The 26,500-nt window shown below is 45.0% G+C and overlaps 1 protein-coding gene across 2 annotated transcripts in view; it reads right to left on the reverse strand.

Moving 5' to 3' along the window:
- The window catches only part of lrrc4ba (leucine rich repeat containing 4Ba), a 34,639-nt gene extending 8,696 nt beyond the window's left edge, over positions 1–25,943 (reverse strand). The window contains exons 1-2 of one of the 2 annotated variants that reach the window (XM_035530016.1): positions 25,848–25,943; positions 13,842–13,989 (exon numbers count right to left, since the gene is read on the reverse strand). The gene's annotated coding sequence lies outside the window, so the exon portion shown is untranslated. The remainder of the gene's footprint in view (positions 1–13,841; positions 13,990–25,847) is intronic. The other variant, XM_035530020.1, reaches the window with a different exon arrangement.
- Between the last annotated feature and the right edge of the window lie 557 nt (positions 25,944–26,500).

Here is a 26,500-nt window from a genome sequence, read left to right on the forward strand (position 1 = left end):
CCTGACTCAGACAGCAGAAAAGTCCGAGCCTGAACACACTCCGTGACAGGCTCCTAGCTAAGGCAAGCAGCCATAAAAAACCATTGCATTCTAGCACACTATCTGGCTTCTGCGATAAATAATGTATAAATGACATTTTTCAAACAAAATTAATGTAAAAGCATATGTATTCTGACAGGGCCGAGAGAGATGAAAAGAAACGTGTCTCTATAATAATATTTGTGAAAAGACCATCAAGCATGAAGGCATGATGACCCTGAAATGGCTTGTACACAAAAGTAATGCTTTATTAACAGTGACACGACACACCAGCATCAGACAGGCAACACAAGTGTAAGATCAAAAGTCCACTTTTAAAACAGTACATAAGATCTGAACTTGTTGGTGTTGATATATAAACAAATATGTCAAATATGTCAACATTCATGCAGTCTATATGATATGAAATATGTCAATACATATTTGGGGAAATACACTTGATTCTTGTTCCACACTCTTAATGATTCAGAGATTTAGACCTTTAGAATAAGCCACACATCTATAATATTTCAATTCTGACAGTAAAAATGCATGCTGTTTATTTTTTCACGTTTTTAAATTCGGCTTTTATCTTACGAAAAAGCTGAAATTAAGCAAAACGTTATTCAGGAAAAAATGTTCCCCTGACACAATTTTTAAGCACATGCCTCACATGGCATCAGTAATCATTCTGGCACATTGTTTATTAAAAAAATAAACAATACATTGTGTCTGACTGCTTTTGCTTTTATGAAACAAAGCTAATAATTGAACATCTGTAATAGTGTGATATCTGGCCTCTGTTGTAAGTGATGATAGGGGGGGCAAGTCAGGAATTGTGCTCACAAGCACGCTGGCAAGCTGCAGAGGGGCTCCAGGAACCATAAATCCTGCAGACCTCATACTTATCTGCTGATCCATTTTCAGTGCTAATGAGCTGATTGTGTCCTCTCCATGCAAAACTAGATGCTCAAGTATAAGACAGAGTGATGGCTGGGGTAGAGGGAGAGAGGTGGAGTTCAGGGTGGGGTAGAGGGAGAGAGGTGGAGTTCAGGGTGGGGTAGAGGGAGAGAGGTGAGGTTCAGGGTGGGGTAGAGGGAGAGAGGTGGAGTTCAGGGTGGGGTAGAGGGAGAGAGGTGGGGTTTTAAACCAAAAAGTGTATTATACACACCATAGTTCTCAAAAGCCTGTTACAAGCCCAACTATTCTACCATAAAATGTCTTACATTCTGATAACTGTTGATTCTTGTCTTCACACTATTTTTAGGGAAGTAAAAATTAGAAACTTCAGCGCTGGTCAGTCATTTCTGTGATCAGTAATTCCTCTAAAACGTTTCCATCCTAAAGCACACCTTCTGTTAGACTGTCCATCATGCCGTCTATCCTTTGCCAATTCCACTTTAAACATCCTATTTTGGAGCGTGTGAATGTATTTCTTGTGAAACGCGAAGGTTCAGACTCCACATTTACACTTGGCAGCATGTGCCAGCAAAGATTTGCACGTAATTGTTGTTAGCATTACTTATTCCCATCATGAAATTTCTAAATAAATCCTATTTTGTGTTTGCGCGCTCATCCGATGCGACGCATGGAGATCTTTGCATTTTCAGTCACGTATGAAGGCGCGTGGTATAATTTCACCGCATGCTACACATTCCCTCAACTGCTCACACCAGAATAAGCTGTGTGTTTAAGAGGAGACGTTTGGAGAGGGATTGTTTTCTTGTTATTTTTTAGAGTCAATGTCTGACCAGCAGGGCTCCGATCCTGCGACACAGTTGGGCTGCAGTGGGCTGAGCTAATCGCCGGTCTGATACGCGCGCCCTCGTCTCAGTCACTATCTGGCTTCGCAGTGCGGCCTCGCTCTTGGGAGAGAATGGGCGAGCCCGAAGTTTTGCCGGTGCCGGGGAACAGCAGGCATTTAAAACAGCTGAACGCGAGCCAAGAGAGATGGACTCGCTGGCGCCCTCGCGGGCCGAGGGAGGCGAGTGAAAGGAGGGCATTGTGCGACGTCGCGACCCTCCGCCGTTTCAACGCCGGCGAAAAGCGCGCGGCGCGCTGAAACACTGGCTCTTTCTTCAGGGGCTGAGACAGGACGCTTCTCTTCTTTCTGCCAGCGGAGGAAGAGGGCAGTACCGCGGCCCTGCCCCGCTGCAGGGGCAGCGAGGAGGCAGCAGGAGAGCGAAGCCCACACGCGCTGCCGAGCCGAGCGGAGGACGCGAGTCGCCGAATACCCACGCGACGTTCCCGCGGCCCGCGCGGGGTCACACTTCGCACCGTGCGTGCGGGCTGGCGCCGTAAGGAGCGTGACTAATGCCGTGCTCGCGTCCCCGCCCCGTGCAATGTACGTGCAATGGGTGATTTATGGGTGGACTTCGGGGGTGGGGGTGGGGGTGGGGAAGAGAAGCCCCCAGGTTATTGAAATATTCTGCACAGCGTGCGAGGCAGAATGTTTGCACAGGTGAAATCGATGACGCCAGTCGATACTCCAACCACGGCTACGGCAGCGGAGAAGGGGACAACAGCGTAGCCAGATGTGTATGTGTGTGTGTGTTGTGTGTGTGGGGGGAGTTGGCGCCCTATCCAGCCCCACTCTTAAGCAGTTAGACACGCTATTACGGCCCTTATTGACCTCATCCCAATGTTAGCCCCTCCACGGTTATTCTTTATTCTTACCCTGCCATCTGCCAAGGCGGAACAGCTCTGTGGCTCCGGGGCCGTGAAGTACCTGATGGCAGGGATGGGGAATGATAGGGTTGCTGGTGGTGAAGGGAGCTGTTGTGTTCACACATCTCATAAAGTTGAAGCGCTCGGAGGTGAGGGCGCAGCTTCTCTGGCAGTGCGGTGTCGAGAGGGGACGAGAGCTGAGCACTGCTACTGTTATTAGCTTCGGCTAGTCTCGTAGCAATCGCAACATGACAACACACGGACACATACCCATCATGTACATGGAGGTGAGATTATATAAAATTACATTTATACTTAGAATGAAATCATTGCATGTTTGTGTCTCTCTCTCTCACACACATACGCGCGCAGTTACAATGGTTTTAATTCTAAGTGTAATGTAAAATAGTGTCAACACACACACACACGATCTTTCATCTGCGTTGATCAGCTCTCTCTCTCTCTCTCTCTCTCTCTCTCTCTCTCACACACACACACACACACACAGATTTGCTCTCTGGAGGAACGCAGATGCAAGGTCTCTTCTATTCAGGCTGGGTGTTGGGAGTCTTAGACTCCGCCCCTTCTTTCCTCAGAACAGGCTGCTGCAGCGAGACTTCCTGCTCTAATACCAGCCCCAGGCCCCGTAACACCTGCCCCTGTGTGTGTGTGTGTGTGTGTGTGTGTGTGAGAGAGAGAGAGAGAGAGAGAGAGAGAGAGAGAGAGAGAGAGAGAGAGATGTGGGGGATCTTACTGCATACTGTGTAAAAAGGCACATGTAAGAGCTGCTTATAAACCATGTGAAAGCTACACTGTATTCTACAGCTACCTGGGCCTCAAAGCTAGCCATGCCTAGCCAGGCCTGAAGATAGCTGGGCTAGTCAGAATGACTACACCAGTGCAGCTATCTGTGTCTGAAGTCTAACCCTGCTTCTTTTCCCCAGACATGTCCTCTCTTAATCTAAAAAAATGTATCTGTCCAGGATTTCTGAAATGTCTGAGATTTGTCACGTACACTCTGTGTTTTTGCATTGCTTTGCCTGTTCTTTATATGTCCCACCTTCTCATGGGCCACAATTGGTCGATCATGTTCACATCCTGCATGCAACCATTGGTCAGACTTCTTGGGCATCTCTGCATGTGTGTAGCTGCCTCACAGCCAGAGAGGAAAAATGAAGTTTACCTTCTGATCTTGTTTATAGTGCCTTAACAAGACCTAAAAAACCCAAACACAGAGCTGATAGTGATGCCAGAGCATTGGGTTCGTTATTGTGCAATGTCCGATTTGTCCGTGTTCAGCGTGCATGTGACAAAATAATTTGAGTTAATAGTCGTCTTACACTCACACCCCACCACCTAGACTGATTAAATGACTTTTTAGGCTTCTGAGTATAATAACACAGAAATGAAAAGCAAATCTAACCAAGTTATAGATGTGAAGTGGCTACAGTTTGTGTATGAATCCCACACATGGACTGTGCACGTTCCTTGTTAAAACAGCATTTTCATATCTAACCCAGACTGATCTTCAGGAAATTAGCCTACAGCTCCTCAAATGTGTCTAGTGGACTTTTTTGGCAAATTATTTTCATTTATTCTATGACCATTATCTTTTTTTAAATATGTTTTTAAAATTAATTTTATTTGTAAAGGAACAGCTGAATAGAGGAATGAGATGATCTGGCCAAATAAGATCTTAAGCAATTGTTATCGGCCCTGTACATGAGTCCAATAAATCATTTATAAATCACATATATAAGCCTACACACCCTCCGTCTTTTGAACCAAAATATGGCCACCCAGTGTAAGATAGCTGGGCTAGTCAGCACCAAGACTCTGGCCTGCAGTCTGCTTCAGTCGGATATAGCTGTCATAGAGATTTTAACGCCTCCTTTTTGATAGTTATAAAAATAAAAAAGAAAGAAATGTAATTAAATTTAAGACTCAAAGGAATATCACCCCCAGGTGTTATACCTTGTTCAGTTCTTGAAAAATGCTGGTTAGCGTGTTTTTGCCCAGATGTAGGATCCTTACGCTTAAATATAGTGTGTCAAATTCAGAATCCAAATCTCTTCTGTAGCTTGACTGTGGATTTCATGTGTACATTGAACTGGTGAGGTGGTGAGGTGGTGAGGCGGTGAGGTGGTGAGGCGGTGAGGTGATATTTCCCTTTTTCTTTTGTCCTCTGCTGTATTCTGCATTTACATCACAGTGACACTGACATGAAACTTTCATGATCTTCAACATATCACAAGTACTTATAAATACCCAAAGGAGGTATTTACACACACACACACACACACACACACACACACACACACACACACACACACACACACACACACACCACATACACACACACACACACACACTCCACATACACACACACACACACACACACACACACACACACACACATACACATACATATACATACACACACACACACACACACCACATACACACACACACACACACACACACACACTCCACATACACACACACACACATACACATACATATACATACACACACACACACACACACAAGCAAGCACACACACACACACACACACACTGTACAACCCCAACCCTAATCCACACACACTTCCAGCAGACCATTAATCGGCACTTTGGAGCGTTAAGCATGTTGATACACTCAAGTTTCTGCTGGCTGGAGGTACGTGGGTGTTGTGGGAGATGCTGGAGTCATTTATCAGGATGTCTCTCAGGCACTTACAGAGGAATGTACACTATCACATTATCACAAAAGCATGTAAACTGTCACTGTAGCACAGAGGCATGTAAACTATCACAGTAGCACAGAGGCATGTAAACTGTCACTGTAGCACACAGGCATGTAAACTATCACATTATCACAAACACATGTAAACTGTCATTGTAACACAGAGGCATGTACACTGTCACCGTAGTACAGAGACATGTAAACCATCACAGAGGCACAGAGACATGTAAACTGTCAGAGCAGCACAGAGACATGTAAACCATCACAGAGGCACAGAGACATGTAAACTGTCAGAGCAGCACAGACATGTAAACCATCACAGAGGCACAGAGACATGTAAACTGTCAGAGCAGCACAGAGACTGCCTCCTCACTAGTCCACACTATTTTTGAAAGAACTAACCTCAGCACTTATTTCTCTCTCCCTCTTTTTCCAAATCTGTCTTTCTTCCTCTCTTTCTCATTTCCTCTCTCTTTCTTCCTCCCTCTCCCCCCTCTCTCTTCCTCTAAAGGTCCTGGGTGTATGCTTAGCTTGTTCTGTCTTATGCTGCTTTGCTCAATGTGTGTGTGTGCGTGTATAATTTCCTCACAATCAACATTTTCTGCATTCTGTTTTGTTGGGTTGCACTTGTGTGTGTGTGTGTGTGTGTGTGTGTGTGTGTGCGTATTCATGTGTGTCTGACCTCAGTGGCAGGTGTGCATGTAAAAACAAAAGTGCTGTACGGAGCACCTGAACACAACAGTCCACGCAGGACTTTGCATGTGTGTGAGTGTGCGTGTGTGTGTGTGTGTGTGCGTGTATGTGGTGTGTGTGTGTGTGTGTATGTGGTGTGTGTGTGTGTGTGTATGTGTGTGTATGTGTGTGCGCGTGTGTGTGTGTGTGTGTGCGTGTGTGTGTGTGTGTTTACAGGACCTATATTTAGGACTGTGTTCAGCCCCTACACAAGCCTGCGCCCACCCCAGCTGTAAGCTCGTATTTGGCGTGCTCCTACACCTGGCCTGACCTCAGCGGTAAACCCAGCCCTGCCCCCTGTTGTAATCCACGCCCCATCCTCTTTCTTAATCCTGGTCCGCCTGTCTGACATAAGCTTGTGTCCCCGTGTCCGAAACCGGCTGCCACCGACTGCTGTAATCCTGGCCAGTCCTAAGTTCTCCCTCCTGATGTAAATGTGGTTCTTCCCCTGGCCCTGGTTCTGTCTGACTCAGTGGTCCAACACACAGATTTGTAAACATTCATTCTGAAAAATTTGGACAGTAGAACAGGGTGCAAAGCATTCACACAGGACACACTGCTGTATATCGCCATGGAAACAATGACACATCCTGACTGATATATATCTCCATGGTATCCTGTCACCGTGGAGACTCATGCTGTGTCTCTCTCCGCATAGTGCCATCAATATCTGTGTGAGGGAGAACAAAGTGAGTGAGTGAGTGTGTGTGTATGTGGTGTGTGTGTGTGTGTATGTGGTGTGTGTGTGTGTGTATGTGGTGTGTGTGTGTATGTGGTGTGTGAGTGTGTGTGTGTGTGTATGTGGTGTGTGTGTGTGTGTGTGTGCGTGTGTGTGTGTGTGCGTGTATGTGGTGTGTGTGTGTGTGTATGTGGTGTGTGTGTGTGTGAGTGTGTGTATGTGGTGTGTGTGTGTGTGTATGTGGTGTGTGAGTGTGTGTGTGTGTGTATATGTGGTGTGTGTGTGTGTGTGCGTGCGTGTGTGTGTGCGTGTATGTGGTGTGTGTGTGTGTGTGTGTGTGTATGTGGTGTGTGAGTGTGTGTGTGTGTGTCTGAGTGTGTGTGTGTGTGTGTGTCTGAGTGTGTGTGTGTATATGTGTGTGTGTGTGTGTGAGTGTGTGTGTGTGTGTGTGTGTATGTGGTGTGTGTGTGTGTGAGTGTGTGTGTGCGTGTATGTGGTGTGTGTATGTGGTGTGTGAGTCTGTGTGTGTGTATGTGGTGTGTGTGTGTGTGTGTGTGTGTGCGTGTGTGTGTGTGTGCGTGTATGTGGTGTGTGTGTGTGTGTATGTGGTGTGTGTGTGTGTGTGTGTCTGAGTGTGTGTGTGTGTGTGTCTGAGTGTGTGTGTGTGTGTGTCTGAGTGTGTGTGTGTGTGTGTGTGTGTGTGTGTATGTGGTGTGTGTGTGTGTGTATGTGGTGTGTATGTGGTGTGTGTGTGTGTGTGTGCGTGTGTGAGTCTGAGTGTGTGTGTGTGTGTGAGTGTGTGTATGTGGTGTGTGTGCGTGTATGTGGTGTGTGTGTGTGTGAGTGTGTGTGTGTGTGTGTCTGAGTGTGTGTGTGTGTGTGTGTGTGTGTGTCTGAGTGTGTGTGAGTATGTGGTGTGTGTGTGTGTCTGAGTGTGTGTGTGTGTGTGTGTGTCTGAGTGTGTGTGTGTATATGTGTGTGTGGAGAGATGGATACTGAAGCAGAAGGGATGGAGTGGGCCCAGTTCACCTCACAGCCGCCTTCTCTGTTTCATTTGGAGTTTCCTTCCTCTCACATACACATCTCTCTCTTTCTCTCTCCATCTGTCTGTCTGTCTTCTTGTCTGTCTTTGCCTCACTCTGTCATTCATTCATTTTCGTTTTAATTTACTTTATAATACTTTATTGCATAACTGTAATTATAAAATTTTGCCAAAGCAGTACAAAAGTAAAAATGTTACTTAAAAAAACATTTATACATAAAGAACATTTAACAAAAAAATGTCTTAAATCTCCTTCCATAAATGCTGTGGAGCACATACACACACTCACACACACACACACACACACACACACGCGCACGCGCACACTCACACTCACACACACACTCACACTCACACACACTCACTCACACACACTCACACACACTCACACACACACACACACACACACACACACACACACACACACACACACAGCTGCTGTGGTGACTCTCAGCTTCCTGTTCTACTTGAACAGTGAGTTCATCAGAGGTCCAAAATATAACCTACACACACTGTTCATTTTCTGCAATATTTTAAAGAGCTTATTAATTTATATTTTGGGCAACAGACAAAAATGTGTTTCCATTTCCATTCAATCACAGTGCCTACACAGCCTTCCTCTCTTGGCCATGTTTTCTGGTCCCTGTCCCTGGTCAGTATTTCAGAGTTTTTCCTTCATGTACATGTTTAATACTTATAGAGTGTGTCAGAGTGATGGTGTGATTTAAGGATCGGTAGCATTTTAGGTTACTTTGTTGATTTACATAATTTTTCCATATATCATCCCATTGGAGGATTAAAATCATACAAATGTCTTTAATTATGTTTATGTTTATTATGTAGAGGTGGAGCAAGATTGTAGATGTTCATGCCCAATGAAGTGTTGGGCCAGCAGACAGAGGGGAAGGGGCTCTGAACAGAGTGGGAGGGGCTCTGAACATAGGGGGGAGGGGCTCTGAACATAGGGGGAGGGGCTCTGAACATAGGGTACTGGCCAGAAGTGCTCTGTAGTTTATTGAATGTGGTTTGGCTGATTGAGTGACAGTATTTATTGCTTGAGTGACATTTATTTATTTTTGTATGCAGCTGTGTAGAGGATACAGATCCAGTTCTGCTCTGCATCCATTACTGCGTGCTCCCAGAATGCATTTGGTAAATTCCAGTTGCATTTTTTCCCAAGTGGGTTTTGTAACCCAGTTTTGCCCCTAGAATTTCATACCCATACAAAATAATAGTTTTTATTATAGAATTAAGCAGTTTTATCCCTATTTTGATTGAATATTTTCTAAATTTTGATCCAATATCATAGAAAGATATTCTAGTCTTTTCAATAAGGGATTTCATTGCAGGGCTGAAACTACCTGATCAACTCATTTCAATAGCCAGGTAAATGGTGTTATGTTTTAACATTTTCCCTCTGTAGGTAAACTGGCACATTTTCTTGAGATCTGGACGTTTTCTGGAAAATCAGGATTCTTGTTTTGCTCCAGTGCACTGGTGGGGCCCAGCTCTGCCAATACTGCTGTAGCAGTGACAGGTTTTGCTATAAACCTTGTTCTGTGGACGACATTAGCACAAGGTCACCAGCCGAAGGCAAGCACCTGATTTCAGCATCATATAACTTTCAGCCCGGGACGTCGGCCTGGTCCACAGCTGTGGCAAGGTCATCTGTGTTTATGTTGAATCGTGGAGGATTTAAGCGTCATCCCTGGCTCCCTCTACACCACAGCTGGAAGAACTCTGTTCTGTATTTGTCAATTCTTACAACACATTTGCTATTGATTTTTTCATATCAAATGTTTTCCTAACTATTCCATTTTGAAGGCATTTAAACAGTAAGCCCTCATAAAAATTGAATCAAATGCTTTGTAAAAATCTACAAAGTGTATGAATGTTTTGCTTTGATTTGTTGTGATATTTAAGATAATTAGAGAATATAACGAATATATGGTCTGATGTGCATTTCTAATACTACAGAATATTTTCCCCAGATTACACACAGATGCCTCTGTATTTATTCAGGTCATCTTTTTCTCTCTTTTTTGTATATGGGTGTTATAAGTCTTTGGTTCCAGATTCCAAAACTTTAACATGGACCACATGCTTCCTTTAATTTGAGCGATCTGATTTATGTTTATTCATGTTTATTGTTGCTGTTGCTCTTGTTGTTGTTCTAAGGGCTTCTGGTAGTCCTACAGAATATTTCCCCCAGATTACACACAAATGCCTCTGTATTTATTCAGGTCGTCTAATACTACAGAATATTTTCCCGAGATTTCACACAAATGCCTCTGTATTTATTCAGGTCATCTAACACTACAGAATATTTTCCCCAGATTACACACAAATGCCTCTGTATTTATTCAGGTTGTCTAAGACTACAGAATATTTTCCCCAGATTACACACAAATACCTCTGTATTTATTCAGGTCATCTATTACTACAGAATATTTTCCCCAGATTACACACAAATACCTCTGTATTTATTCAGGTCGTCTATTACTACAGAATATTTTCCCCAGATTACACACAAATACCTCTGTATTTATTCAGGTCATCTATTCCTACAGAATATTTTCCCCAGATTACACACAAATACCTCTGTATTTATTCAGGTCGTCTAATACTACAGAATATTTTCCCCAGATTACACTCAAATACCTCTGTATTTATTCAGGTCGTCTAACACTACAGAATATTTTCCCCAGATTACACACAAATACCTCTATTTATTCAGGTCGTCTAATACTACAGAATACTTTGTTGTTGTTCTTCTAAGGGCTTCTGGTAGTCCTAGGTTGTTTTTATTAAATCTTGTGTTTTTCCCCAAATTTGGCTCTTGTTAGGATAGTCTAGGGTAGACTTTCAAAGTAAGTTTTCAATATTGTGCCATCCTCTGTTTTTTGGTCTGATTAAGATTTATTCTTAATATTTTAGCTTTTCTGTTTCTCAACAGAGCTTTGTAATATTTTAAAGCATTTAAATAATTTACACTGAAGTCTATTTGAGTCTCTCTGTTTTTATTAGATAAAATCCTTAAATTTTTCCTGGAATTTTTGCACTCATTATCAAACCAAATGTCACGTCTTTGTGTAGGGTGGTTTAGCACTGTAGGATTTCTCTTGTGAAATTTGACATTTTAGCCAAATGTTTCAACTGTTTTTTATGTCACTTATTATTTATTCCTTCAGGATTTGGCATGTTGATGTTAAGCAGGAAACTATTAAGCGTTCTTACGATTGTATTGCTCTTCATATTTAATTTTAAATGGTTTATTTAATTCCACTTCTGTCTGTTTTTATGGACATAACTTTGCTGATTCGGGAGGGTCTTCTGGTAGGTTGTTTCTGCGGATCATCTGAAGGAATTCAGCTGTAATCATATCAAAACATCCACATCTATCCATCCACATCAAAACATACTCATAGCTATGTGACTTTCACTTGTCAATTCGGAAAGCATTCCTTCTGAAAATAAGGAGAGATCTGGTGAGAAATATACACTTCACACAGGTCAGGAAGTGGTTAATTAATTTCAAGCCAGACTAATTATTGTCCTTTTTTGACTGTCCTAATTAGATGTGTGCCCTTGCCTTCATGCCAGACTATTATCACAGCCCTGTTTGATTTGAGACTGTTTTGATGATGGAACAATAACATCCCTGTATCTACTGGGACATGGTACAGTCACATCACAGTTACATCTTGTCACACCTTAATGTTTCTTGGAAGATAATAATACCGATGTCTTTTAGATTTTCACTGAGACTCAGATGGGGTAATTACCTAATGTTTTCTTACCAAATGTACTGTAAGCCTTGGATGTTCCGACAAGTCCTAAGTTATCTAAACATATATATGTGCTGTATTTTTCAGAAACTTCGCAAAGAGTTACGCGTGTGCACACAGTCATGCGTGTGACGGGGACGGACCACGCGCGCATGATATACAGCGTGTACGTCTGGCATCTGCACAGGCTCCGGACAGCTCCTCGGAGGACATGGTGAGCGTTACTGTTGAGAATCTCTCACTTGTTTGAGTGGCCACGTTCCTCGGTGCAGTAGGTCAACTCTGGGCTTTTCACAGAGGGAGTAGGGAACACTGATGGAATACTGTGTCTTCCGTCAGAGTGCGTACCGGATCATAGCCTTGGCTGCTGCCTCATTTGATGACCTCTTGACCTGTGCCAGCGCTCCAGCTCAGTAGGTTTTAGTTTGTTCTGGTTTGTTTTAGCTCATATAATAATTTTACTTTGGTTGCTCTCCAGTTCTCATTCTCTTCCATTCATTTGAATAATGCGGCACTGAACTGATCGACCGTCTTTTTTAGTTGAATCTTAATGTGTTCGTTCTTTTCACTGGGGGTGAAGTGAGAATATATATAATCTCTGAAGTGAGAATATATATATAATCACTGAGCTCCATCACTTCCACCTCCAGGAGGGTGAGGTTTTCCTTGATTGTTAATACTGGAGACTGACAGCTGGAATGGGACTGGGATTCATGTACACTGGTCTTCTGCTGGACTGGAACTGGGACTGTCTTACACTGGTCTTCTGCTGGACTGGAACTGGGACTGTCTTACACTGGTCTTCTGCTGGACTGGAACTGGGACTGTCTTACACTGGTCTTCTGCTGGACTGGAACTGGGACTGTCTTACACTGGTCTTCTGCTGGACTGGAACTGGGACTGTCTTACACTGGTCTTCTGCTGGACTGGAACTGGGACTGTCTTACACTGGTCTTCTGCTGGACTGGAACTGGGACTGTCTTACACTGGTCTTCTGCTGGACTGGAACTGGGACTGTCTTACACTGGTCTTCTGCTGGACTGGGAGTTCTCTCTTCATGGGGAACATGTCCTTGTGAGGTGTGACTGATGCCAGGTCTTTGATTTGGGTAAAAGCTTTGCTGAAGATTTAGAGAGCAGCCCCACTTCCTTGTATAATTGTGCCACAGTAGAAGATGTTAAGTGTTAAAATCAGTTTTTCACACAGTTTCTCGCTGTCCTCAGGACAGTCTGCCTGCCTTTGCAGACACCTCTCTCGATAATGGAGCCGTAATGATGGCAGAAAGCTTTGTGTGTAGAAACGGAGATTACTCATGGTGTTTCTGATTCCTTTCTTCGTATTGTCAGCAAATAAAATCTCTGGTTGGTCACATAGCTGCTCCTGTTTGTGGTTGCTTTGGATTGGAGATAAAAGTATGGGGCCAAGATGCTAAGGATTGTTTCAGAATGTAAACAATTAACCGACAAAATGCTGTTTTTCTGTTTACAATTGAAATTCCTAGTTTGCAGTGTCATATACACTTTAATACATAAACTTAATATACTTTAATAAACAAACACTGCAACAAAATATAAAGATACATCTAAATTTGGAAATCAAATATTTTTGCAGTCATTGAATCTGTCCAGTGTCCCCTGTATCTGCTTAGTTTAATGAGCTCAGTAATATCATCTCAGTCATATCTCAGTATGATATTTGACTGTATCTGATCAGTGCTAGAAGCTCAGTAATATGCTATTTGACTGTATTCTCTGTATAATTAGTTGGCCATTTTATTCCACCTATTGTTTCAAGTGTATTTCTCCTTCTTCTTCTTCTCTGTTATCTTTTCTCCTCACTTTAACGGGGTTAAATGGGGTTGCAAAGGGTTGTAAGTTTTGGACTTTTTCTCAATTTTATGATGAAAATTCAACATATCAAGCAGTACATATTTCACTATATCTTTTTGTCCACGACTGCTTCTTCTCAGAATTCTGTCTCTGTGACTCTCTCTCTCCCTCATCTCCATATCACTCCATCCATCTCTACACCTTTACCTCATCTCTCTCTCTCCACCCATCTCCATATACCCCCCCCATCTCTCCTTGCCTCCATCCCTATTTCTCCCCCCCCCCCCCCCCCCGTGCAAAATGGAAGACCCAAGTTGCTATAGTAACTGCCTCACACTTACCATCCTGCGCATCCCTGTTCTGCAGGCTGGCACTCCTGACGTCCGTAGCCCTGCTCTGAGGCTCTGCACCTGGGACGCCTGCATCACTCGACGCTTGGGATTCTGGCCTGGTGTCCTGGGACCTCACACTCGCTCAGTGCTGCTGGGTCTGCAGGCGGCAGGGACAGGAAAAGGAATGGAATGACCAGGGTGGAGGGTCAGGGCGTATGACCCAGGGTGGAGGGTCAGGGCGTATGACCCAGGGTGAAGGGTCAGGGCGTATGACCCAAGGTGGAGGGTCAGGGCGTATGACCCAGGGTGAAAGGTCAGGGCGTATGACCCAGGGTGAAGGGTCAGGGCGTATGACCCAGGGTGAAGGGTCAGGGCGTATGACCCAGGGTGAAGGGTCAGGGCGTATGACCCAAGGTGGAGGGTCAGGGCGTATGACCCAGGGTGGAGGGTCAGGGCGTATGACCCAAGGTGGAGGGTCAGGGCGTATGACCCAGGGTGGAGGGTCAGGGCGTATGACCCAGGGTGAAGGGTCAGGGCGTATGACCCAAGGTGGAGGGTCAGGGCGTATGACCCAGGGTGAAGGGTCAGGGCGTATGACCCAAGTGGTAGGATCTGTGCGTAGGTGGAAATAAAGAAGCAGGCATGATTGTAGCGGGCCTCAGACGGCAACCATCGCCCACAGGCACCATAGTGCACCCAACGAGAGAGAGAGAGAGAGAGAGCGAGAGAGAGAGAGAGAGAGGTAAGTGAGTGAGTGGGTGAACATGATGCACTTTGCACAATCAACCCACCAGTCTGAGCCGAGGGCCTGATACGCCATCGACTATCCTGACGTCACAGCACGGACACGCTGGTCTCTCTTTGTGCCTCTCTTTCTCTCTCTTTTCTAATTCACTATCTCTCTCTCTCTCAATTTCTCATAAGTCTTTTCTTCTTCCCGACTCTCTGCTTCTCTGTCACCCTCATCATCTTTTTTCACTCTTTCTCTCACTCTCTCTTGCTGTTTCACTGTTTAGGGTTGGAGAACTAAATGTTCGTCGCTGTCTCTTTCACTCTATCGTTCTCTCGCTCTCTCACCCCTGCAAACACCTTTCTCTTGCCTGCCAGCCTGAAGGTGACACCCCTCCCCCTGCTCTGCATCACACAGTACTGCACACTGTGCAAGATCTACTACTGCCCCTGTATGTGAACACCAGCACCACAGATACCTCGCCTCTGCCTTCAGCCCCAGAGGATGTGATTAAAGTGAGTCTCACACACACACACACACACACACACACACACACACCTCATCATCACTATTACTTCAATATAAATCTTTTCTCCCCGAGGCAGGATGTGACCTGTTGGTCACATGATGAGAACGATGTGAAGCCAGACTCTCCTTATCAGGCATCATCATCATCATAATCATCACCATCTTCATCTTCTTCTTCATTGTCCTGGTAACAGCTTGATGAAGGAAGGACTTTCCCCTGCCCCCATACCCCTGGTACACCTGGTCATTAGTACCACCTGAGCTGGCAGAACAGGAGAGCTGAAGGCCCAGCCCAGCCCAGCCCAGCCCAGCACAGCCCAGCCCAGCCCAGCCCAGCCCAGCCCAGCCCAGCAGGTCTCTGGACCTGGAGCTGAAAACTGTCACAGAGCGTTTTAACCCCCTGCCGTTCCACAGCCCTCCTTCCTTAACCCGGTGTTTCCCTGTTCCACCATGACCAGGGAGGCTTCTTCCCCTTAGATTTGTTGCACTCTTATTCTTGCACTCTTTTGTAATTACTCTACGCTACTGCTTGCACTTCTGGTAGATGCTCACTGTGTCATTGCTTCTGCTTCTACTGAGCAGTCGGTCCTGTCTGCACACTGACACCCTCCTTCCTCATAACCTGCATGTTACCTTCCACTCATCTCTCCACTCACATTACAGTGTTACACAACACATGATCTAACTGTGCTATGACATCTATTACCCAACACCATCTGTAATCAACACACAATCTGACTGTAGCCTGGCATCTATTACCCACACATCTGACTGTAGCCTGGCATCTATTACCCACACATCTGATTGTAGCCTGGCATCTATTACCCACACATCTGATTGTAGCCTGGCATCTATTACCCACACATCTGATTGTAGCCTGGCATCTATTACCCACACATCTGACTGTAGCCTGGCATCTATTACCCACACATCTGACTGTAGCCTGGCATCTATTACCCACACATCTGATTGTAGCCTGGCATCTATTACCCACACATCTGACTGTAGCCTGGCATCTATTACCCAATACACAATGTTATTGCAGCCTGGCATCTATTACCCCAAGATAACATTACTCACACAACTCAAACAAGTTAACCACATATATAACCACATCTCTATCACGCTATATAAGCACATACACTGGAATCTTTACCCTGTATAACCACACACACTGAGTACATTACACTATATAACCACACACTGAGCACATTACCCTATATAACCACATACACTAAGTGCATTACCCTATATAACCACACACTGAGTACAATAACCTATATAACCACACACACTGAGTACATTACCCCATATAACCGCACACACTGAGTACATTACCCCATATAACCACACACACTGAGCACATTACCCTATATAAACATACACTGAGTACATTACCCTATATAACCACACACACTACATGCATGACCCTATGTAACCACACTTAGTACAATACCCTATATAACCACACACTAAGTGCATTACCCTATATAACCACACACTTAGCACAATACCCTATATAACTACTCACACTATGTACATTACCCTATATAACCACACACACTAGGTGCATTACACTATGTAACCACACACTTAGTACAATACCCTATATAACCACACACTAAGTGCATTACCCTTTATAACCACACACACTGAGTACATTACCCCATATAACCACACACACTGAGCACATTACCCTATATAAACATACACTGAGTACATTACCCTATATAACCACACACACTACATGCATGACCCTATGTAACCACACTTAGTACAATACCCTATATAACCACACACACTAAGTGCATTACCCTATATAACCACACACTTAGCACAATACCCTATATAACTACTCACACTATGTACATTACCCTATATAACCACACACACTAGGTGCATTACACTATGTAACCACACACTTAGTACAATACCCTATATAACCACACACTAAGTGCATTACCCTTTATAACCACACACACTGAGTACATTACCCCATATAACCACACACTGAGTACAATAACCTATATAACCACACACACTGAGTACAATACCCTATATAACCACACACACTGAGTACAATACCCTATATAACCACACACACTAAGTGCATTACCCTTTATAACCACACACACTGAGTACATTACCCCATATAACCACACACTGAGTACAATAACCTATATAACCACACACACCGAGTACATTACCCTATATAACCACACACACAGAGTACAATACCCTATATAACCACACACACTGAGTATATTACCCCATATAACCACACACTGAGTACAATAACCTATACAACCAGGCAAGCTGAGTACAATACCCCATATAACCACACACACTGAGTACATTACCCTATATAACCACACACACTAGGTGCATTACACTATGTAACCACACACTTAGTACAATACCCTATATAACCACACACTAAGTGCATTACCCTTTATAACCACACACACTGAGTACATTACCCCATATAACCACACACTGAGTACAATAACCTATATAACCACACACACTGAGTACAATACCCTATATAACCACACACACTGAGTACAATACCCTATATAACCACACACATGGAGTACAATACCCTATATAACTTCTCACACTATGTACATTACCCTATATAACCACAGACACTACGTGCATTACCCTATGTAACCACACACTGAGTACAATACCCTATATAACCATACACACTGAGTACATTATGCTATATAACCACCCACAAAGTACAATACCCTATATAACTACTCACACTATGTACATTACCCTATATAACCACACACACTATGTGCATTACCCTATATAACCACACAGACTACGTGCATTACCCTATATAACCATACACACTAAGTGTATTACCTTATATAACTATACACACTGAGTACATTACCCTATATAACCACACACACTGAGTACATTACCCCATAAAACCACACAAACTGAGTACATTACCCTATATAACCATATACACTGAGTACATTACCCCATATAACCCCATATAACTACACACACTGAGTAGTTTACCCCATATAACCACACACTAAGTACATTACCCCATATAATCACCAGTACATCAAACACGTTTATCCAAAGTGACTTACAATTGTGACCAATCAAGGTTAAGGGCCTTGCTCAGGGGCTCAGTAGTGGTAACTTGGCAACCTTCTGATTACCGGAGCAGTACGTTAATTGCTGAGTTACTGCTGCCCCATGAGAGCACTGAGTGAGTCCAGGCCCATCGGACAGTGTAAGCCCCTACGCTACAGACTGGAGCTCCTGCCTTGGCACACTCTAAAAACCTCCAATCAGGCCACTGCTTTCAGCCAAACACCGTCGTCACGGCTGCTAGTTAATCACGCCAGGCTAAAAGCCTCATCATCAAGACCATTACCACTCGCTGCACCAGGTCTCTTCTCATCACCGCACTTATGGAGAGCAGATCTGCTGGCCGGTCCCTCCTTCAGTCCCATCAGCACCTTCTCCGTCTGCCCTGCGCTGTGTCCCACGCCACCAGTTCGCTGACATCATCATCATCATCATCATCACGAAGCACCCGCATTCATGCTTCTAACTTGCAGCTGAGTTGTACCGGGGCCTTTCAGATCCGCAGCAGGCTTAGCAGAACGTCCCCTGAGAGCAATTCATTTAACCCTAACACTGCCTAAGTGCTCCCATAACCTCCTTAACTTTACTGACACACGACTGAATTCTCTCTCTCTCTCTCTCTCTCTCTCTCTCTCTCTAGCCTGGAGCTTGTCATTTCTACCCCTGAGGCCTTTCACATGCCTGTGTGTGCGTACACACACCTAGATATAAACACACACACACCTATACATAAATGCACATACACACAAAAACACAAATCACACATACAGGCATGCGTGCGCACACTCCCACAAACATACACATGCATGCTTACCCACAAGCACCCATACACACACACACACACACACACACACACACACACACAGCATGCCTTCACAATTACAGCCCCATCGACCTGCTGAAATCAAACAAGAATCCAACATAAATCCAAACTCAAAACCCAATTTTATAATTTCACCTCTGAGAACAGACGAGTGTAATAAAAGTAAATGTTGTGATGCGTACACTTGAATACAGTGAAAATATTGAAAATATCTGAAAATATCATATCAATATATTGAAAATATCATACTTACATACTGTCTGTTTCACACTTTGGCATACACTTGCTTCATACATGCTATATAAACATTTACTTATTTTACAAACACATACACACATACATACATTCATATAAATACACACACACACATGCAGAGACATACAAACATACACACAGAAACTCAGTCAAAGTCACAGACATAAACACACACACACACACACACACACACACACCTCCTTTCACCTCTGTGGGCCACCCTATGTTGCCATGGGCAACAGTAGCACAACCATTGTTCCCTGGTTGGTTTTTTCACCCTCTCCAATTATGTCGAATCCGAATTACGACCTCCATTTCAATCTCACTAACCTCTGCCCTTTTTTACTGACAATTACTCAATAATTCAAGGGCTGACAGGGTTGCCTTTTCCCTGAAGGAATGTGAGCTCGCGCAGGCAGGTGGAACTCAGCCACACAGAGGGATCTCGGCACCCCCAGCAGGACAGCCCGTGGGGTCGTCATCTGCGCATTCACTGCTGCCTCTCCCTGCTCCACGGACCCAGGGCATGCCGGCCTGCCATGACCCTTGAACCCAGCCAGCGGCTCAGGCCCGACATGAGGCTGTGCTCGCAAAAAGCCACACCTCACTGCAAACTCGGAGCTTCGGAGCGACGCCACCCTCGCTACGTGCTCAGGGATTCCGAGCTACACCCTTCTCGCTGGCGCACCGAGGCTCATGGCTACACCTCCCTCACCGTGTGCTCAGAGATTCACGGCTGCACCATGGCCACCCTGTCGTACCGTATAACTCGGTATATGATCTGCAGATGTAAGTACAAAGCGCTCTTTAGACACCAACTTGAACCATGTAACCTCAGCAAAAAAATTAAGGAAAGAGAAGGGAAAGGTAGAACAGCTTCTAGACTGAATCTACTGTAAGACTCATTAAAAATTGAAAAGGGCAGAACTCGCTGTTAAAATCAAAGATGTCTCCTCACGGTGTCTAGTGCCGTACTGACCTCAGAGTCACTGCGAGCCTGGCTTTTAAACGCCTACCTGTAATCTTATCCTCAAAGGACGCCATCTCAAAAGGTGTGCGGGTTGTATTTCAGTTTAAACTTGGATGTACGATACAAAGGTACCACTCGTAGGCACGATGGCAAATGGACCCCCTGTGTTCTTCGGCGGCGGCCATGATCCTGGTAAACACCTCTTTGGCTTCCGCGCTGTTCTGTCCAGTCCTGTGGTGTGAGACAACCTGAGTCCGGTCCTGTGGTGTGAGACAACCTGAGTCCGGTCCTGTGGTGTGAGACAACCTGAGTCCGGTCCTATGGTGTGAGTTCCAGCTTGAATCACTCTGTGTAGATGCTGCTTTGATGCCTTAAACTGGTTGTTTTGGAGGCGTCTTTGTGAAAAAGTACAAATAATAATAATAATAATAATAATAATAATTATTATTATTATTATACCACAGAGTAAATAACCCAGGTCCAATCAAGTCCTGGCTGTCGTGGATGTGGTAAACACAAGTGCTCACTCTCATGGGCCTGCTTGCTTGTTCAGAAGAAGACGAGCCACGTTTGGTTCTCTCCTGTTTGTGTGGGATTCCTTCATTCAGATTGTGCTCATCCTAACGGGTGAAGTACGCACCAGAAATCACCTGGCTCTCATTTCTAAGGAGACCTTTCAGAAGTATCGGCAGGTAAACTGAACAGCAGTGTGCCCAGGACACTCCAGAAGGTCTGAAAAGAAACTCCTTATTCATCCGTGTTAGAAGGACCCTCAGAATTTTAGTTCCATCCACATACTGCAAGGCAGTGCTGGATGCACACAGAGAGGCTCTCCAGGGAACCGGGGACTCACAAGCATCTGCCTCGTATGAAGCCCCGCCTCCGCAGACAGAGACAGGCCAGCCAACACGCTTGTCACACCAATCAGCGATCAGCTCACTCGATATCAGTCCCAGACGCCAGCCACCGCTAGGCAACATGTTGCAGGAGGTAGGCCCCGCCCATCCTGGGTGTCAGGGCCCAACCTCCGGAGAGGGGGCAGGACAGCGTACACATCAGTCACTCCAGGAAACACGCTCTCACTCACGCGGAGACCTAATGGATGTTCCAGAGCTTCAGTCAAGGGTTTCAGGTGTGTGTGCATCTGTGTGTGTATGTGTATAATATCATGTTCATTATCTATGAGTAAATAAGCCAGATTTATGACTCTGATTAAATAATTACACCCCCAACGTTGACTCCGTTTCCTCTAAAGCAGACTAGATAGAGACCCAGTCGCAGCCGAAGCAGCGTACACAAGCCCTAGTAAACATTACTGTTACTCTCAGCTTTTCAATCATCTATTATGTCTGTTTGCTGAATTTATGTAAAATGGTGACTATGACTGAGGCCTTGAACTACAAATAGATGCACATTTCATAAACAAACAGACAAATATATAAACAAAACTACATGTTAAAATGTTCAGCACAGCCTAAACTTTTTTCCTAAAGTAGTAGATGGACAAAATATGTTACGGTGAGAGTCCAGCTAACTCCACATTATACTGCAGCTCTGCCTAGACACACACTCTCTAATCTCGATGCTGCACCAAAGAAACTGTGTCTGTCTCTCTGCGTCTGTGTGTGTGTTTGTGTTAGCACTCTCTCTTTGGGAGCAACATGGCCTGCAGCTCCATGTTTTTCTTTCCTTCTGTTTTTTTTTTTTTGGTTTCCAAGGTGATGGCGTACCACGGTGTCAGCACACTTTCATCTCTCTCCCTGCGTTTCTCTCTCGGCTGTCGTTTCTTTTAATCATTCTCTGATTATTTACAGTTCACTTAGCCGCAGACAGGAAGGGCGATCACACCGGGAGGAAGCCTAGGAGGACCTGGCAATCAGTGGGTTTGTGGGAAATGGAGTTTGAGAGAGCAGAGAGGTTGGTTGGACTGTTCCCTTTGAAAGTTCTTCTCTCTGACAGGTAAACCATCACCAGTATACCCAGGCGAGTTAAAAATAAGGCATGAGTTGTTTTCAGCAATAAAAAGATACTACTAGAAACAATAGGTACAGAATCTGGTCATTTGGAAATGGGTGTCAGTTGGAATTGAATGTAATTTAGGATGCGGACAGCTGCAGGTGGCCGGAGGACGACGCGGAAGCTGACGAACGGGGAGTGATGAGGTCGTCACCAGGATAATTCATAAACTATCACACGAGCTCTCGCGCCAACACTCCTGACTGAGTACACAAGAAAACGCCACTTCCTGTGAACAGCACCCTTCAGCCGCTCAGGGGACGCCAGGAGCTTGTTAACGTGCTCTAAACCGAGCATGCTGGGAGATTTTTTATTTATTTTATTTTATGAAAGCGGCGTGCTGGGCGCGAGCCAGGCTTGGCCTCTGTCTAATCAACAACAGAGGTCTTTTTACAAGATCTTCTCAAGCCTGGATCCAGCAGGGCTCTCTACAGCGCACGCATCCACAACACGCTCTAATTGCTGCAATATCTGTGAAGGACAGGAGAGGAACGCTTTGTTTACCAACAAACGTCTGTCCCTTAGCTGCACGCGGCGGATCCCGTACAGCCCTGCCCGGCGTGTCGCAGGTACAACGGCGTTCGCCTGAACACGACTGTGCGCCGTGCCTTCTGTTGCCAAGGGAACTCGGCAGAGGAAACGTGTTTCACTAAGCAGTGCCCCCCAGAAGGCGGGGCTAGAGGAAGGGTAGGCTGGATAGCCATGCCCCCTCACTCCCTCTCCCTCTAAAGCCAAAGGTCCAGGACATGCTAATATTCACTTTTCACCAACAAACTGAACACTCTGTCTCTGTGTGTGTGTGTGTGTGTGTGTGTGTGTGTGTGTGTGTGTGTGTGTGTGATGCTCAAGTACCTACATCTACACCTACATCTGATGTGGAGACGGTGAGACTTTTGAATTAAACACGTTTAAATCTGACTGAATTTCAACAGCATATGTTGACTCGTATTTAACTGTTATAGTGTTAATTGGGAATGAATTCACTGGGAAAAAGGCAACACAGAGACGTGTGGCTTCGGAGCGCTGCCTGCACGGATCAGAGTTTTCGGAGTTCTGGTGTGTATGTAGTCGGCAAGACAACGCTTCCCATCCAATCGCCCCTTACATTACTGAGCATTTGCATCCATTTTCATCCTAAAACAGATTATCTTTCACAGTTTGCTTTGCAGCCGTTTGCTCTTCATAATTCAGTCATTTGTTTGAGCTTCGCTTCTGTAGTTAGAGGAATGGTGCCTGGAAAAAGAAAAAACACAAAGAAAACGGAGAGGAACCGTGTGAGGCAGTTCAGTCCTCACGAGGTGCATCTGATGTTTTAATCCGGATGTTTGAGCAGGTCGAGGTGCATCTGATGTTTTAATCCGGATGTTTGAGCAGGTCGAGGTGCATCTGATGTTTTAATCCGGATGTTTGAGCAGGTCGAGGTGCATCTGATGTTTTAATCCAGATGTTTGAGCAGGTCATGGTTTAGTTGATATTTTAATCCAGTTGTTTGAGCGGTGTAGATGATGTTTTTATTCCATTGTTTGAGCAGGACATGGCATAGTTGATGTTTTAATCCAGTTGTTTGAGCAACTCCTAGTGTAGATGATGTTTTAATCCAGTTGTCTGAGCAGGACATGGCATAGTTGATGTTTTTAATCCATGCTTTTTATCTTTATGCACCTGCCCCTTTAAGAGTCCCAGCAGGGCCCTGGCCACACCACTTCATCTGCCCTGTCACCATTATTGTTTATGGGCCGTCCAAAGTCATCTGCCAACATTAGAGTGCTGAGGTGTGTTTAGACTGATGTGTTTAGACTTGTGTTCTGTATACTAGTGCACTAACTGGTACTAGTACACTCACACAGACAAATTCAACACTGACACACAACAACTCAACACTGGCACAGACCCACCAACTCCACACAGGCACACAACTCAACACTGGTCCACAACCACCAATTCAACACTGGCACAGACCCACCAACGCAATAATGGCACATGACCATCATCTTAATTAACTCAACATTTGTACAGACAAAGTCAACATTGGCAACCACCAACTCAACACTTGCACGCAATTGCCAACATTTTGGGACATGCTAGCAATGTAAGACGAGACCGGCAGCACTAGCAAAGCACTCTGGGTAGCTCAGCGGTGCACACAGTGGCCTGCAACCGCTGGGAAACGCTGGAGAACGTCGGGTCCCTTGGGCTAAGAGGCTCTGCCTGTCCTACTAACAGCTCCTTAACGGAGCAGCGTTTCAACACTTAACTCTTCAGTTACACCACTTTCTTTTCTCTACTCTGTGACTGCAGTCAAAACACAATGCAGTCACACGGTTTCCTTCCCAATCCCATGCGTTTCTGTTTGACCTTTGTGACGGGTGGGGAAAAGCAGTCCGAGTGTCAGGTGATAATCGTTGCACACGATGACAGGCTATCAAAGCAGGACCGCTGAGATGCCGCGACCTGTGACATACGTTTCAGGAGAGCATTGGACGCTGCGTGTGGGAGCCAGGCCTGGAGCCTGGAGAACTGTATCCGTCCCGGCAGGAGAACATCCTGCATTATGAGCTTTTGGTTCAGACCCTGTCCCACTGCCCCATATGCCAATTCTTGGAGCTGATGAGCGACTCCAGACACAAGCCCGCGCCAGGCTACATACTGCCGCTTTATTATCGTTCAGCCTGAATCCTTTTCTGCCGCCGCACAGTCTGCAGTGGATGCCTCGAGTATCTATCAACTCCTTGTTCGCGAGGTTTGTCTGCGGGGATCTATGTGCGTGGCTTAGCCCACGCGCCACAGCAACCACATTGAGCACCAGGTACAGCATCAAAAATAGAGAAATACTTTAGTTTCTGTCGCAAGTTTCGAGATAACAGGGCCATAGACATGTATTGCGCAATAACGAGATCTTTCCAAACTAACACCAGGGAAACTTCACCATCTGCATGGTATGACAGGATAATAAGTGCCTAGTCCTCTAAATGATAGATAGTTATCAACATTATTCCCAGGGTGAATAATGGTTATTAGCGAACAATATTCGGTGCAAATTACTGCAACGCTGTATCGTGACATCATAAGGTTTCACCAGCACGAGAGAGGTAATAAATCACTTAAACTTTTTTTTGCGTAAATGAGAAGACTCAATAACCCCGCTTTGCTGCTACCTTATTCCATTCTATCTTAATCCGGTTCATTTCCAGTTATTTCGTAAACCATCAATGAATGGTGCGTGTGTCAATTTGCGTTGCTCAATCGCCACATTACTGTGAAATTATTCTTGTTATACCAATTTATTTGGTTGACAATGCTGCGCGCCAGCGCGCGCACGCCCGAACACATCCACACATCGCGGGCACAGAAGCGCACGCAGAGTCGGACTGACGCATTGTTGCTATCTAAGCCATGGACGCAGTTCATCTAGGGCTCTTCTGTCGCTGAACGTTTCTGGCTTGCATTTAAAATCGCGCAAGCAATGGAATGTACTAAAATTGTTTACATTCATTTACCATCGAAAGCATTATCCCGAACGACCACATTAATGCAGTCGCATAGCAACGATATTATTGTATTCATTCTTACCTTTTTATAACAGTATATATCCCTCAAACAGCACAGATGCGGAGTGGAGCGTCTCCTCTACGGTCTTTTCTCCGTCTCCCTCGTGCTTTCAGCTCTTTCAGTCTAACTCACTCTCTCACGCTCGCTCGCTCGCTCGCTCGCTCTCTCTCTCTCTCTCTCTCTCTCTCTCTCTCTCTCTCTCTCTCTCTCTCTCTCTAATTGATTCACCCTTTCGCAGCGCAGGAAACACAGCTGCTGCCGAACAGCCAAAGCGGAGCCCGTGCGTTCGGTTAGACGGAAGACGGAGAGATGATCATCACCAGCTTAACGAGACGCGGTCTTCCCTTGAATAACACATGTATAAACTCAGAGAACAGATGCACTATTCCGACGCTTAAAGGACCATTAAATGGCCCATAAGTCTCAAACCGACACATTTGCGCATTGGACAGGCGGCATATGGAGCACGTGAAAAGGCAACAGCTGACAAAGATTGTTCCAAGAACGCGTATGCTCACGACGGTAGTAAATGTATAAGATATAGTAATCTACGCGGCCTTAAAAGTGCCGTTAAATATGAAGCAACCCTGGACTCCTCGCGTTGCAAAAGCGCCGTTAAATACGAACCAATTCCAGACCCGCCGCGTGGCTTTACGCGTTAGAGTCCATCAGTG

Source organism: Electrophorus electricus, chromosome 1, assembly GCF_013358815.1.
Source record: "Electrophorus electricus isolate fEleEle1 chromosome 1, fEleEle1.pri, whole genome shotgun sequence".
NCBI classification, from domain to species: Eukaryota; Metazoa; Chordata; class Actinopteri; order Gymnotiformes; family Gymnotidae; genus Electrophorus; species Electrophorus electricus.